Here is a 14,988-nt window from a genome sequence, read left to right on the forward strand (position 1 = left end):
TGTGCTATCTGTTCCTCTAAGTATTTGTATATCTCAACATGAGTCATCTGTACCCATATTTAACTATCAACATTTAAAAATATTTTATTTCCCTTTTCTATAAATATTTCTTTGAACTGTTGAGTCTTTTAGTTTTGGACAATGATGGAATTATTTTTATGTGTTTTAAGACACAGTGGTGTAAAAGAGTGTGGTTTTGGGTCCAGCACTGTGGTGTTGTGGGTAAAGGTTCCGCCTGCAACACCGGCATCCCATATGGGTGCTGGTTCAAGTCCCAGCTATTCCACTTCCTATCCAGCTCTCCACAAATGGCCTGGGAGAAGTACTGGATGATGGCCCTGATTCCCTTTTGGAAGACCTGAATGAAGCTCCTGGCTGCTGGCTTCAGCCTGGCCTAGTACTGCCCCTTGCAGTCATCTGCGGTGGGCGAGGGTGGGGGGGGTGAACCAGCAGGTGGATGATCTCTCTCTCTCTCTCTCTCTCTCTCTGTGTGTGTGTGTGTGTGTGTCTCCCTCTCTCTGTAATTCTGACTTTCAAATAAATAAATACATCTTTAAAAAAAAAAGTGTGGCTTTGTAATCAAATGTGGTTTTAAATACAGCTTTGCGACCTAACTAGCTCGGTGAGCTTGGTTTGAGTACTTGATCTCTTGCACCTGTTTATCTGTAAAATGATGCTACTGCACACCTTGAAGGGCTGTAACAAGATTAAATCAGATGACGTAGGTGAAATGCTAATCATAGCACCTGGCACATGGTAAATACCCTAAATACATGATGGCTGTTAGATTGAGCAAGAATATCTAGATGTAGTTTTCTGATCTTTGGAAATAGTTATAAATGGTGCTTTGCTAAGCATTCATCTAATGTTGTGTTTTTGAGGGTTTGGTAGTGAAAGACTATTAAATGTTTTCCAACACAATTAAGAGCTTTCAGTGGAAAACAGCTTGTGAGGCTGGGAAAGGCAAGTGTGAGAGATTCTCCCTCATGGAGAAGAATAACCCTTCTTAATTCCACCTAGTCCTTGTCTCCTTGACCCCTTCAGCATTGTAATAGGCAAAACCGAAGTTAAGTGTGTCCAGCAGCATTTTTTCCCCATTGAAAATGCACATTATCCTTGAAGTAACTCCTTCATTCTCTGGGACCCATAAACCAATTCTGAATATGAGTCCTCTGTCTAGGCCAGTGTCCTAAGGCAAGCTGAACCACAGTTGCCTTTTTCTGTAACCTTGTGTTCTAGGCTTAGATTTTCCAAATATTTTATTTCATGCTCCTCTTAACAAAACTCTGAATCAGATGAGTTGACTATAAACACAAGACCTCTTTATTTTATTTTAGGGCAAAAATTCTTCCCAGAAGCCAGCTAGGCTCTGTTGGGGAGGACATTTTTAGTATGTACTAAATAAAGGGGAAAAGTAAAGCCTTAATCTGCTAATCTTTGCAAGAACCCAAAAAGTAAGTACTTTTCTACTTTATTTCTTTTTTAAAAAATAATTTATTTATTTGAAAGGCAGAGTAACAGAGAGGCAGAGACAAAGAGAGAGAGGTCATCCATCCACTGGTTCACTTCCCAGATGGCCGCAAGGCCAGAGCTGAGCCAGTTTGAAGCCAGGAGCCAGGAGCTTCTTCTGAGTCTCCCACTTGAGTGCAAGGTCCCAAGTACTTGGGCCATCTTCTACTGCTTTCCCAGGCCACAGCAGAGAGCTGGATCAGAAGTGGAGCAGCCGGGACTCGAACCGGTACCCATTTGGGATGCTTGCACTACAGGCAGCAGCTTTACCCACTATGCCACAGCGCCGGCCCCTCCACCTTATTTCTTTTTTTTTTTTAATAATTATTTTATTTATTTGAAAGACAGAGTTACAGAGAGAGATAGAGAGGTAGAGCCAGAGAGAGAGAGAGAGAGAGATATCTTTCATTCTGCTGGTTCACTCCCCAAATGACCGCAATAGCCAGAGCTGAGCTAATCTGAAGCCAGGAGCTTCTTCTGGGTCTCCCATACAGGGGCAGGGGCCCAAGGACTTGGGCCATGTTCTACTGCTTTTCTAAGCCATAGCAGAGAGCTAGATCAGAAGAGGAGCAGCCAGGACTCAAACCCATGCCCATATGAGATACCTGCACTGCAGGCTGGGGCTTTAACCCACTGTGCCACAGTGCTGGCCCGTATCTTATTTCTTAATCAAGATGTAGCAGTGGTGATAGAGATTAAAAATTATTCAACTCTAATACTCTATGATACATGTTCTAGTAGACAAAATGAGCTACATGCTCATGCACTTAACATGTTGAAAGGTAGATTCCAGTATCATATTCAAATTTACCATAGTTGCTGTTTTAATCAGTCATCAACTGCTTCCTCATACTTGCTTCGTTCCCTTACCCTTTTTTACTGGTGTTATTTCATATTTTTATTATGCTGTTATTCATGTTCTCTTTTCCACTAACGCATTCTAGTTTTTCCAGTTCTGCTTATGCTTTTTTTTAAAAAAATATTTTATTTATTTATTTGACAGGCAGAGTTACAGACAGTGAGAGGGAGAGACAGAGAGAGAGGTCTTCCATCCACTGGTTCACTCCTCAGTGGCCGTAACAGCCGGAGCTGCGCCCTTCTGAAGCCAGGAGCCAGGAACTTCATTCATTTCCTTCCCCTTGAATATAGACAGGGTATAGTGAATTGCTTCTAGAAAACCCAATAACATGTATAATTCTGAAACTAAGTATAAAAAAAGTGGGGCCAGCGCTGTGGCGTAGTGGGTAAAGCCTCTGTCTGCAGTGCCAGTATCCCATATGGGTGGCATTTTGAGGCTTGGCTGCTCCACTTCCAATCCAGCTCTCTTCTATGGCCTGGGAAAGCAGTAGAAGATGGCCCAAATCCTTGGGCCCCTGCACCTGCGTGGGAGACCCAGAAGAAGCCCCTGGCTCCTTGCGTGGGATCAGCTCAGCTCTGGCCATTGTGGCCAATTGGGAAGTGAACCAGTGGATGAAAGACCTCTTTCTCTCTCTGTCTCTCCTCCTCTCTATTTAAAAAAAAAAAATCTTAAAAAACCATGCCTCCCTCCTCAGTCTTCCTCATCTTCTCATCTCTTCCTCACCTTGTATGTCTGTCTTCCTGTCTTCCATCACCTGCTGCAGAGGAAGCCAGCCGCATGGCAGGAGGACACTCAAGCAGCACATGGGAGGCACATGTGGTGAGGAACAGAGGCCCCCGGCCAACAGCCCTAGAGAAGGAGAAAAACAAAGGCACAAAAAGCACATGAATGTTCTCGTGTGATTCTACAGTACTGTGAATCACAGGAAGTGATTCCAGCCCTGGCCAATACTGACAGCACACCCTTGAGAGGTCTGGGGCCATTAGTGAGTTCCCTCTTGCCAAACCAATTACCATTTTTCAGACGGAACCCTCCCTGACCGCTAAGTTACTGGGCAACCTTGAGTGGGTTGGAGTGTGTATTCGTGCACAGAACAGAGTCTCCCGAAAAGGGCCACACAGCTGGAGTTTCACACGAATGTTACATTCCGTCTTTGAATCCTGTTTTGATGCACAATGTGAATATGTTCTCAAACCATCACCACTAGGAAGCTTATTTCTTCCCCTAAGTTATAGTGATGTAAGAGATAGAGAATGCTACAACGCAATAAAAATATTTTATTGTCTCACTTATGATTAGAAACACCAGACACTTCCAGGAAAATGAAGTGTATGCATGTGTATTTTCTAACTTTAAACGACTTTATTTAATGCGTACAAGTTTCACGTACTTCGTATATACAGATTTAGGAACACAGTGATACTTCCCAACCTACCTTCCCTCCTGCCCATGCTCCAACCCTTCTTCCTCCTCCCTCTCCTATTCCCACTTATTTTTTTTAACAAGGGTCTATTTTCAGTATACTTTATACTCAGAAGGTTAACTCTACACTAAGTAAAGAGTTCAAGGGCTAGCACTGTGGCATAGCAGGTAAAGACGCCACCTGCAGTGCCGGCATCCCTTGTGGGCGCCGGTTTCGGTCCTGGCTGCTCCACTTCTGATCCAGCTCACTGCCTGGAAAAGCAGTGGAAGATGGCCCAAGTCCTTGGACCCCTGCACACGTGTGGGAGACCCAGAAGAAGCTCCTGGCTCCTGGCTTTGGACCGGCTCAGTTCCAGTCATTGCAGCCAACTGGGGAGTGAATCAGCGGATGGAGACCTCTCTCTCTCTCTGCCTCTCATTCTCTGTGCAACTCTAACTTTCAAGTAAACAAATAAATCTCTCTTTTTTTTTAAGAGTTCAACAAATAGTATGAAGAAAAAAGACACTGTTCCTCAACAGTAGAGACAAGGGCTGTAAACAATCATTGAATCTTAAAATGTCCATTTCATTCCAACATGTTACATTTCAGGTACTCCATTAGTTACCCCAGATCAGGGAAAACATGATATGTGTCTTTTGGGACTGGCTTATTTCACTAAGTATAATGGTTTCTTTCTTTTTTTAAAAGATTTATTTATTTATTTGAAAGTCAGAATTACACAGAAAGAGAGAAAGAGAGGCAGAGAGAGAGAGAGAGGTCTTCCATCCGCTGGTTCACTCCCCAATTGGCCACAGTGGCCCGAGCTGCGCCAATCCTAAGACGGGCAAGGAGCTTCCTCCGGATCTTCCCACATGGTTTCAGGGGCCCAAGGACCTGGGTCATCTTCCACTGCTTTCCCAGGCCATAGCAAAGAGCTGGATTGGAAGTGGAGCAGCTGGGACTTGAACTGGCGCCTATATGGGATGCTGGCACTGCAGGCGGTAGCTTTACCCACTATGCCACAGTGCTGGCCCCAAAGTATAATGGTTTCTAGTTGCATCCATTTTGTTGCCAAAGAATGCATTTCTTCTTCTCCATCTTCCTTTTTTCCTTCCTCCTCCTCCTTCTCTTGCTCCTCCTCCCCCCTTCCCCCTCCTCCTCCCCCCCTTTTCCACTCCCCATCCTTCCCTTCTTCTTCTCTGTCTCTCAACAGCTGAGTAGTACTCCATAGTGTATATACACCATAATTTCTTTATCCAGTCCTCAGTTGATGGGCATCTGGGTTGATTCCATACCTTAGCTATTCTATATGATCCTATAAGAAAATGTATGCTTACCCACCAAATCTCAAGAAACATTTTCAGAATTTGAAACAGAGCTTATCAAAAGACTTTGGTGGTATTTGCCCATTCAGGAAAAGACTAACTTTAAAAAAAAAAACCACTATAATTCAGCATTTAAACATTACCATTTAGGTGTACAGTTTATTTTAAATATAGTTAATGAGATTTCCATATGTATGTTGATTATTAATCCAAGCTGCAAAGAAAATGCCATACAAGTGTCCAGTGGGGGGCAGGGAGTGTGTACTTGTTTGGAAGATATGGTGAGGAAGGATAACTGGACTTTGAAACAGTGTACCATGATGCAATTGATAGGAGTTATTTATGTAATAGGACCACTAGGATTTTTATAAACTCTTTACATAATGGGATTAAATGTCATTTGTAAAATGAACCTTTCATTGTAAAAAAAAAATACTAAAATCTTTCATGTTTCTGCAGCTCTCACCTCATCAGAAATATCCTGAGTTATAAAAAAAAATAATTCTGTTTAAAAAAACAAATTGTATAAATTCTATATTTATGTTTAAAAGAAGTGCTGGCTTAGATTTTACTTTAAACATTGGTGATTTACACTGTTCCAAAAAGATTGTGGGAATACCTCATTACCATTCTTAATTCTTGTATATAAATGTCATGCATTACAAAACTCAAGCTTTTGATTTCTTGCTCCCTATGTTTATTTCTAATTATAAGACTTGAAGTACTACAACCCCTACTATTAATGGCTGGGTATGAGTTAAAATATATATTCACATGGACTTGTAAAATTATCTGCGTCCTCTGTGAAAGGTCAGTGGGCTATCCCGGAGTGATCGTGCATACCCAAATTCAGCAACAAAATCATAAATGAGGAAGAACAAAGTGTATATGATATTCTTCAAGCCAATAACATGTTTCAGCCAAATAGCAATTATTTATTGAGTGCTCCTTGCATGTCAAACATTGTAGGAATATTTTTTCTCACCATACTATAGCCTTGTAAGATTATTGTTTTTCTTTCTATTTTAAATATGAGGAGAGTGAAAGTCTTGGAAATTGAATAGCTTACTTAAAGCCACATAGTGAGTATGTGGCAGAACAAGGAATCAAATACAGTCCAATATGAAGTTCACACTCTGTGATTGGATGAGTCCTTTCAACAGTGAGTCTTCCCTGCCATACCACAGAACAAAAATCACCTCTGCTTAAAGACCCAAAGACTGCTGGCTCCCAGGGAGCAAGCCTTTGGCTAACCAGACAGAAGCCTTTGCTGCAGAGGAGACCCCTGCACCACAGCTGACTGATGTGAAGGCTAAGACAAATAGTGAGTCGGTGCAGAAGCCTAGCTGGTGTTCAGTCTGGGGTTGGTGGATAAGGTGGATGCAAGGAGGAAGCCAGTACAATACAAAAGATGGCGCCTTGACTATCCCTCTTTGGCTAATGCCTGCCAGAAGTGAATGAGCATGTTACCCACTGTTTACCAAAACCTCCAGACTAAGCTAAATGTGGGGGCACAAGTAGACCACCATTTTCCTACCTCCTCCTTTTGGGGAGGATTGTATCACTTTCTTAAGCATAGAGGGAATGAGGAGATCTGCATGTGGCTTTTGCCTCTGCCGCTGTCTCTGAAAACTTGAGTGAGTTGATTAACTAACTTATTTGTGTTTAACTTTCCTGAGTCCAGCTGGTCACTTGGGTTTCATTTTAGCTCTAAGATTCTATGATTCTACTAGTAATAGGAAGTACATAATACTATTTTTGATAAGAAAATGTTCGTAGGTATCCATTAAAGTTTATAGCTGAAGATAACAATTTCTTAGAGGATCAAAGAAGCAAGACACACATCAGAGGCAGCATCTGCTCCTGACACCATAAAATGTGTTGATTTTTACTTTTTTTTACTTTGTTTTTAAAGGATGCCCACTGCTACCCATGCCTACCTCTCGACAAAATATGAGAGTTTAAGAGTTGAGCTTATACTTCAGCTACTAGAAGATCTGCTGTCCCTGACCATGGTTGTCACCTGGGTTGCTCACTTGCCTGCCAAATCCTCCACCAGACCTGGTGGAAATGAGGTTACGGGTTGAACCCAAGGTGCAAAGGAGACTTAGAAATATTAAGCTTTTTAGTCTCTGGCTTATAAGAAACCTTCTTTGAAGAGTAACTGGGCATTAGTTAAATGAACTTATGTGTAGTGTCTGCCACATCATATTACATTGCAATGCAAAAAGAGGGGGGAAGGAAAAATTGACATGCTGTAATCCTTTTCACACCTTTATATAAAATATGCTATACAAAATATCCAAAAGGGTATATTTTAAAATGTTGTGGTGTTTTGCTTTGATCAGACAGATCACTGTCTTTGTTGTCTTTGTACTTCTCAAAATTGATTAATTATTCTACCATGAATGAGTAGCATTACTTGTATAATTTCTTTCTTTCTTTCTTTTTTTTTTTTTTTGACAGGCAGAGTGGACAGTGAGAGAGAGAGAGAGAGACAGAGAGAAAGGTCTCTTTGGCCATTGGTTCACCCTCCAGTGGCCGCTGTGGCTGGCGCATCGCGCTGACCGAAGCCAGGAGCCAGGTGCTTTTCCTGGTCTCCCATGCGGGTGCAGGGCCCAAGCACTTGGGCCATCCTCCACTGAACTCCCGGGCCATAGCAGAGAGCTGGCCTGGAAGAGGAGCAACTGGGACAGAATCCGGCGCCCCGACTGGGACTAGAACCCGGTGTGCGGGCGCCACAAGGTGGAGGATTAGCCTAGTGAGCCAAGGTGCCGGCCCTATATAATTTCTTAGACAAATGATATTTCTTCTTTATGTTACTGTGAATCTACATGATATAGAGATGGTGACCCTGACTCTTTGTATCTCACAGATGTCTGCCTTGAAGGTATAGGCCACAGACTTAGACCTTGAAAATAACTTTAAAACACATGTATACCTTTTTTCCAGTTCAGATAATATAATCAAACTTCTCCATATTTGAATCAATTTTTAATGGAGACGCACAACAATAATTATTTGAGAATTACCTGGAGGAGTCTCTTTTTTCTTTATTTGAATTGTTTTCTTTTTTTCTGCTTAGATCACGTCTCTCAGTGACCATATTAACAATTTTTTATAATTTTCTCATGAAGTGAGATTGGTGTTATTATACAGTTTCATTAGCAAACAAAGATACATTTGAATTACAAATTATTTACATGAAGAACAGACAACTTTATATACAGGAGTGGTGAAATTGGAAGAAAGATAAAACTTGAAAAGTAGGCAAGGTCTAGACCATGGGGATCTATGAACAATAAGGAATGTGGATTCAACTCAAGTCTCATCCCCTCTAATTCTCTTCATGGGTACTGATTTCATTTTTCATTAGAACATACTAACTATATTCAACCTATTGCTTAAATTTGAAGACTCATTTTTGAACTTGGAAGAGCTTATGAGGTTTCTAAGTTAAGATGTAATTATGTCTCATGAACTATTAATTTAGGCAATAGATTTCTATAGTGCTTTCTAAACTTTTTTATTTTATTACATTTGGTGTTTGTGTTTTTTTGTTTGTTTGTTTGTTTTGTTTTGTTTTGTTTTTAGGCTCCTGCTATATGCCAGGTACATTGTTTGGCTTTGAGGAGAAATAGCAACCAAAGAAGGTTTCTGGTCTCAAACTGTTAATGCTTAGGAGATCTAAGATGTTCACTGATCCCTGCTGCACAGTTTATAATGTGAGTCATAGATGAAAAGGGAGCCTAGACAAGGAGATGAGTCTGACATAAGGATGCAAGAATAGGGAGTTGGATTCTGAAGGTGTAGGGAGGTAGGGAAGTGGAGAGGTGGGATAGTAAGAGGAGGTGACCAGTAGAAAACACATATCAAGGGGCTCTCAATGTGGCATAACATGGTTAAGCTGCTGCCTGTGACACTGATGCCATATGAGTGCTGGTTAGAGCCCCAGATGCTCTACTTCTTTTTTTTTTTTTTAATTTATTTATTTATTTGAAAGTCAGAGTTACACAGGGAGAAAAGAAGAGGCAGAGAAAGAGAGAGAGAGAAAGAGAGGGAGAGAGGTCTTCCATCCACTGGTTCACTCCCCAAATGGCTGCAATGACTGGAGCTACGCTGATGGAAGCCAGCAGCCAGTTGTTCCAGGTCTCTCATATGGGTGCAGGGGCCCAAGGATTTGGGCCATCTTCTACTGCTTTCCCAGGCCATAGCAGAGAGCTGGATCAGAAGTGGAGCAGCTGGGTCTCGAACCAGTGCCCATATGGGATGCCAGCACTGCAAATGGCAGCTTTACCCATTATGCTACAGTGCCAACCCCAGATGCTCTACTTCTGATTCAGCTCCCTGCTAATGTGACTGGGAAAGCAGCCAAAGATGGTCAAACTTCTTGGGCCCCTGCACCCACGTGGGAGACCTGAAAGAACTCCTGGCTGCTGGCTTCAGCCATCGCTGCCATTTAGGGAGTGAACCAGTGGATGGAAGATCTCTCCATCTCTCCTTCTCTCTTTCTGTAACCCTACCTTACAAATACACAAATAAATCTTAGAAAAAAAGAAAATACATATCAGGCCTGTTACTGTGGGGAGCAGGGCCTGTCTCCCACAACATGGCGAAATAAGTACTGAGACTACCGAGACTAGACTAGACCACTGAGACTATTAAGACTAACTCTATGCATCTGATCTCCCATCATATGGCGCTGAGAGTAAACAAATCTTACACAGCTGTTTCGTCAATTAGCTGATTCCTGATTGGCATGCTCAGCACACAGGCAGCAGAGCACGGATTGGTGGGAGAGGACTATAAAAGGGGGAGAGAGCCAACAGCCGCGCCCCCCTGAGAGAGTCGGTTGGAGAGCTCGCCAGTGCCGCTCCTCCACGGAGGTGGGGGAGCGGCAGCAAATCCGCGAAGGATGGGGGAAAGAGAACAGCGCCCGGTGCCGCTCCTCCACGAGTCGGGGAGCGACATGTTACCATTGTGAGTAACTGGAGCTTTATCCCCTGGGAAACTGGGAGATGCTCTACATACAATGTTAGGCTTATTCCAATCAAGAGGTAAAAGGGTTAAAATGTTTAGTCACTGACTTCCAAGTCTTTTTTTTTTTTTTTTTTTTTTTTTTGACAGGCAGAGTGGACAGTGAGAGAGAGAGAGACAGAGAGAAAGGTCTTCCTTTGCTGTTGGTTCACCCTCCAATGGCCGCCGCTACTGGTGCACTGCGGCCAGCGCATAGCGCTGATCTGAAGCCAGGAGCCAGGTGCTTTTCCTGGTCTCCCATGGGGTGCAGGACGCAGGCACTTGGGCCATCCTCCACTGCACTCCCGGGCCACAGCAGAGAGCTGGCCTGGAAGAGGGGCAACTGGGACAGAATCTGGTACCCCTACCGGGCCTAGAACCCGGTGTGCCGGCGCCGCTAGGCGGAGGATTAGCCTATTGAGCCACGGCGCCGGCCATGAGGAAATATTAAAAGCCAGTCAGAGGGGAAAACGCCGCAGTATATAGAGAATGGAAAAAAAGAAAAAAAAAGTTAAGGATGACAGCTGACTGCTTGTGGGAAACATTGTAAGGTACCAGACAGAGGGGCAAAATACTGTATCGTTAAAGTACAGGGGGAAAAAAATCTCTAAACTTAGTATTTTAAAACCAGTTAAAAGATATCCTTCAAAGATGAAGGTGGGGGAAGACCTTTGGGACAGCAGTTAATTTGTTGCTTGGGACACCCATATGCTGTATTGGTTTAACTGGTTCAAGTCCTGGTTACCCTGCTTCTGATCCAGCTTGCTGCTAATGAACACCCTGGGAGGCAACAAATGATGACTCATGTACTTCGGTCCCTGCCACCCATTTTAGAGACTCAGATTGAATTCTAAAATCCAAACCTTGGCTTGGCCCAACCAGCTGATGGGAGATCTCTCACCTTCCCTGTGTGAAGCCTAAACAATTTTTCACAACAGATTTGCACCCCCCCAAAAAAAAGTGTTAAAAGGAAGTCTGGCATTGTGGCATATTGGGTTAAGTCCCTGCCTGTGACACCAGTATCCCACATTGGTGTTGGTTTGGGTCCCAGCTACTCCACTTCCAATCTAGCTCCCTGCTGATGTACCTGGGAAACCAGTGGAGGATGGCCCAAGTCTGTGGGCCCCTGCACCCAGGAGAGAGATCTAGAAAAAGCCCCTGGCTCTTGGATTTGGTCTGGCCCAGCCCTGGCTGTTGCAGCCATTTGGGGACTAAACCAGCAGATACATGATCTCTCTCTCCCTCTCTTTGTAACTCTGCCTTTCAAATAAATAAAAATTTTTTTTTAGAAAAAGAAGTTCTTCAGGCAACTGGAAAAGGAGACTACAGGGGCTAGAATTGTTACATGAATGGTAAGCCATCACCTGAGACACCAGTGTCCCTTAAGAACACCAGTTCAAATCCCAGCTGCTCCACTTCCAATTCACCTCCTTGCTAATGTGCCTGGGAAAACAGTAGACTGTGACCCAAGTACTAGGGTCCCTGATACCTATGTGGATAGAATTACAGACTCCTGGCTTTGGTCTGGCCCAGCCCTGGCTATTGTGGCCATTTGGAGAATGAACCAATAGGTAAAAGATCTTTCTCTCTCTGTCTCTCCCTCTCTCTCTGCCTTTCAAACAAATAAATATTGAGAAAAGGAAAATGACACTAAAAAAGATATCTCTACCTATAAAAGAATGAAGAACACTAGACATAGTAATTAGATAAGTATAAAAGAATTTTTACTCTTATTTTCAAAATTTGATCAAAAGATAAATGGCATTTAACAGGCAAATGTGAACAATGTATACAATGTATTGTAGAGTTTACAATATATGTATAAGTAAAATGTGACAATTGTGGCACAAATGCCTAGAGATGGGATAAGTGGGTACACTGTCGTCAGGTTTTTACACTGTATGTGAAATGGAATATTATCATTATGTAACTATAATGTGTTAAGAATATATCCTATAAAAGCAGAGCAATTACTCAAACAAAACAAAATAGTTATGGCTAATAAGCCATAAAAGGAAGTAAAAATAAATAAAAATACTCAATCCAAAAGAAAGCAATAAGTATGAAAAAGAACAAAAAACAGATGGATCAAATGAAAAACCGCAAGATGGTAGATTAAACCCAACCATGTCAATACACCCTCACTTATACTTTTAGACAAATAAGCCAGTTAACTTTGATCACCTACCTGCATGAAATTTCTCTCAGAAAGTTGGTACAATGAAAAATTAGAAACTTGACGTAATCATGGTTGGAACAGCAAAATTATCTTGGCAGTGTTTTTCATTCTGACTTGAGCATATCACAGAAAGACGTCTAACAGGTTCAGCCAAGAGACACTACGCTGAAGGCACTTTCCATTTCTTTTTTCACAGAGCACTTACATAACTCAGATTGCGATAGCGTTAATAACCCAGGCCCAGAGAGTTTGAAAGTGATTTCAGCATTAACTATGCCCTTTCTCACAAGGCTAAGGCTTAGGAACAGAGTTAAAAGGGCTTTTATTTGTACTTTCGAGATTCAAATAAACCCTGCAGGACTTGTGGGCTTCATTTTCTTATTTTCATCAATGATGACTGCTCTCTGGCCAGTACTCAAGGCCATGGGCTGCAATTTCATCTATGTCATGCTACCCTCACTTTGAACCCATGTTTTCGTTTCAGTTCTTCCCCCAGGCTTAATGTCTGATGATGTGCATTTTTCTCAAAACATATTCTCACCTCCCAATTCCATATACTTCATTAATTCTTGTTTATCCTTTTCAACTTAATCCAAATGTTCATAACTGATCCTCTAACCTGACTTCTACTCCATGTTCTTAGCACATATTGAAATTACATGCTAAGGAAAAAATATTGGATGACAGATATGGAAGTAAATATATTATATTTATCATTTCCTTAGATTAAAATATAATACTTGGCTACTGGGCCCCTCCCACATCCACTTATTAAGGGAATTTCTGAACCATATTAGGTAGGTTGGAGAAATTAGTGGTGGGAAAGCTTGAGAAACAAGCCAGGAATACCCCTACTGAGGGAGGAAAGTACTCTCACTACAGATGAGAGAAAAGTGGACCCAGAACAGAGTTGAAGCACAATAAATGAGGGGAGTACAGCAGGGACGTGAGCTATGGCTGGGATTTTGTTAGAGACTAGATAATGATGTATGTCGCTGGGGCAGCTATGGAATATGAGGGATACTGACAACGAGGGGAAAGGGAAAAGAGAACATCAAGATATGACTGTGGGTAATCAGTTGAATCCTCCATGACACTCTTTGAGAGGCACCGTTAAGGAAGAAATTGCTTCAGTGGGATTTTGGTTGCTGTATTTGTCTCCAGGAACAGCAGGGCACAAACCGACCTGTATGGGGCATGGTAGTGGATGGCAGTGGATTGGCACTTTAGCTACCAGTGCCTAGTCTCCATTCTTTTGATAAGACATCCCAGTTTCTTCTGGAAACTAATATTCCTGCTCACTCTCAATTTACAAGCTTCTGCTAGAATTGGCTCGATGCCCCCCCCCCCATCTCTGAGGATGAAACCAAAATGCAGGGGAGCAGGGCTGAAAGGGGAGGCACCAGATCTGTTGTTTGAGCCCCTACACCAACCCATCCTGCAGTTTCTCATTGATTCTTTCACTTCATGAACCAATAATTCCCTCTTTGGGAGAAGTGGGACTTAAGTGAATGCAAGGTAAGGTTTTAACTACTTGGAAAAGAGTTCTAAATTGTATAGCATTTGCTTTTGTGTCACACATGACTAAGACTTGTTTCAGTGATTAAACTTCATGAAGACAGTGACTGGGACTGTTTTGTTGTTTTTCTCCACCGTATCCCTATCAGCTGGGACAGTGTCTGGAGTATTAATTGGATGAATAATTAAATTCATCCTGTATAAACACATTAAATTATTTTGTTCCTGGTTGTTACCTCTTTCTTTGTTAGACTTTATGTTTCTGAGGGCCAGTCGTTGTCTCTATCTGGTACCCAGCCCATTGCACAAGGCTTAGAACGTGTGAAGTACTTCACAAATGTTGGCAGATAAAGGAAGAAATGCAGAAAAATAACTCAATCAGTGCCCACTATGAAATTAACTTGGTTTTTATAAAATTGATTGCCCAGATGCCTATAAGTAAACCTTGATTCTTATAACATATTTGGAAAGGTGTAAATGAACCAGGAATTGATAGCCACGGTACTATCATTCTTTTATTTCATTTATAGGAATGATAACATTTGCTACTAGATTTCTATGCTTCTTTGATCCTAGAAGGCCTGAGGCTATGTTTGTAAGATCTTAAAGAAAAGAATAGTAGTTAACATATCACTACTGAGTTCAGATACTTGCAGTATCTGGGAAGAAATGACTGAAACGCTATTTTTAGTATTTACAAAATCAAAAGTTATGGCAAAATTTCAAGTCAGATAAGCTGTATTTCTAGAATATTTAAAATCCTAACTTATTAAAGATGCAAAATAAAAAAGACCATAAAAATCTCACAAGCAATTTTATATATTAATTACATTACTTATTTGAGAGGCAGAGAACACACACACACACACACACACACACAGCACCCATTCACTAGTTCATTTCCCTAATACCCGCAATGGCAATGGCTGGGCCAAGGCCCATACTGGGAACCAATGTGGTTGGGAGAAACAGAATTACTTGATTCATCACTTTTGACTCCCAGGTCTGCATTAGCAGGAAGCTGGAGTCAGGAACCAGAGGCAAGTAACAAACCCAGGCACTCAGCTATTGGATGTAAGTGTCTTAACCACTGTCTTAATCCCTAGGCCAAATGCTAACCCCACCCATAGTGTTACCAATAGTAATTTTAATCCTAATCCTAGACCCATACATGCAACGA

The sequence above is a fragment of the Oryctolagus cuniculus genome, chromosome 11 (genome assembly GCF_964237555.1).
Source record: "Oryctolagus cuniculus chromosome 11, mOryCun1.1, whole genome shotgun sequence".
Lineage (NCBI taxonomy): Eukaryota > Metazoa > Chordata > Mammalia > Lagomorpha > Leporidae > Oryctolagus > Oryctolagus cuniculus.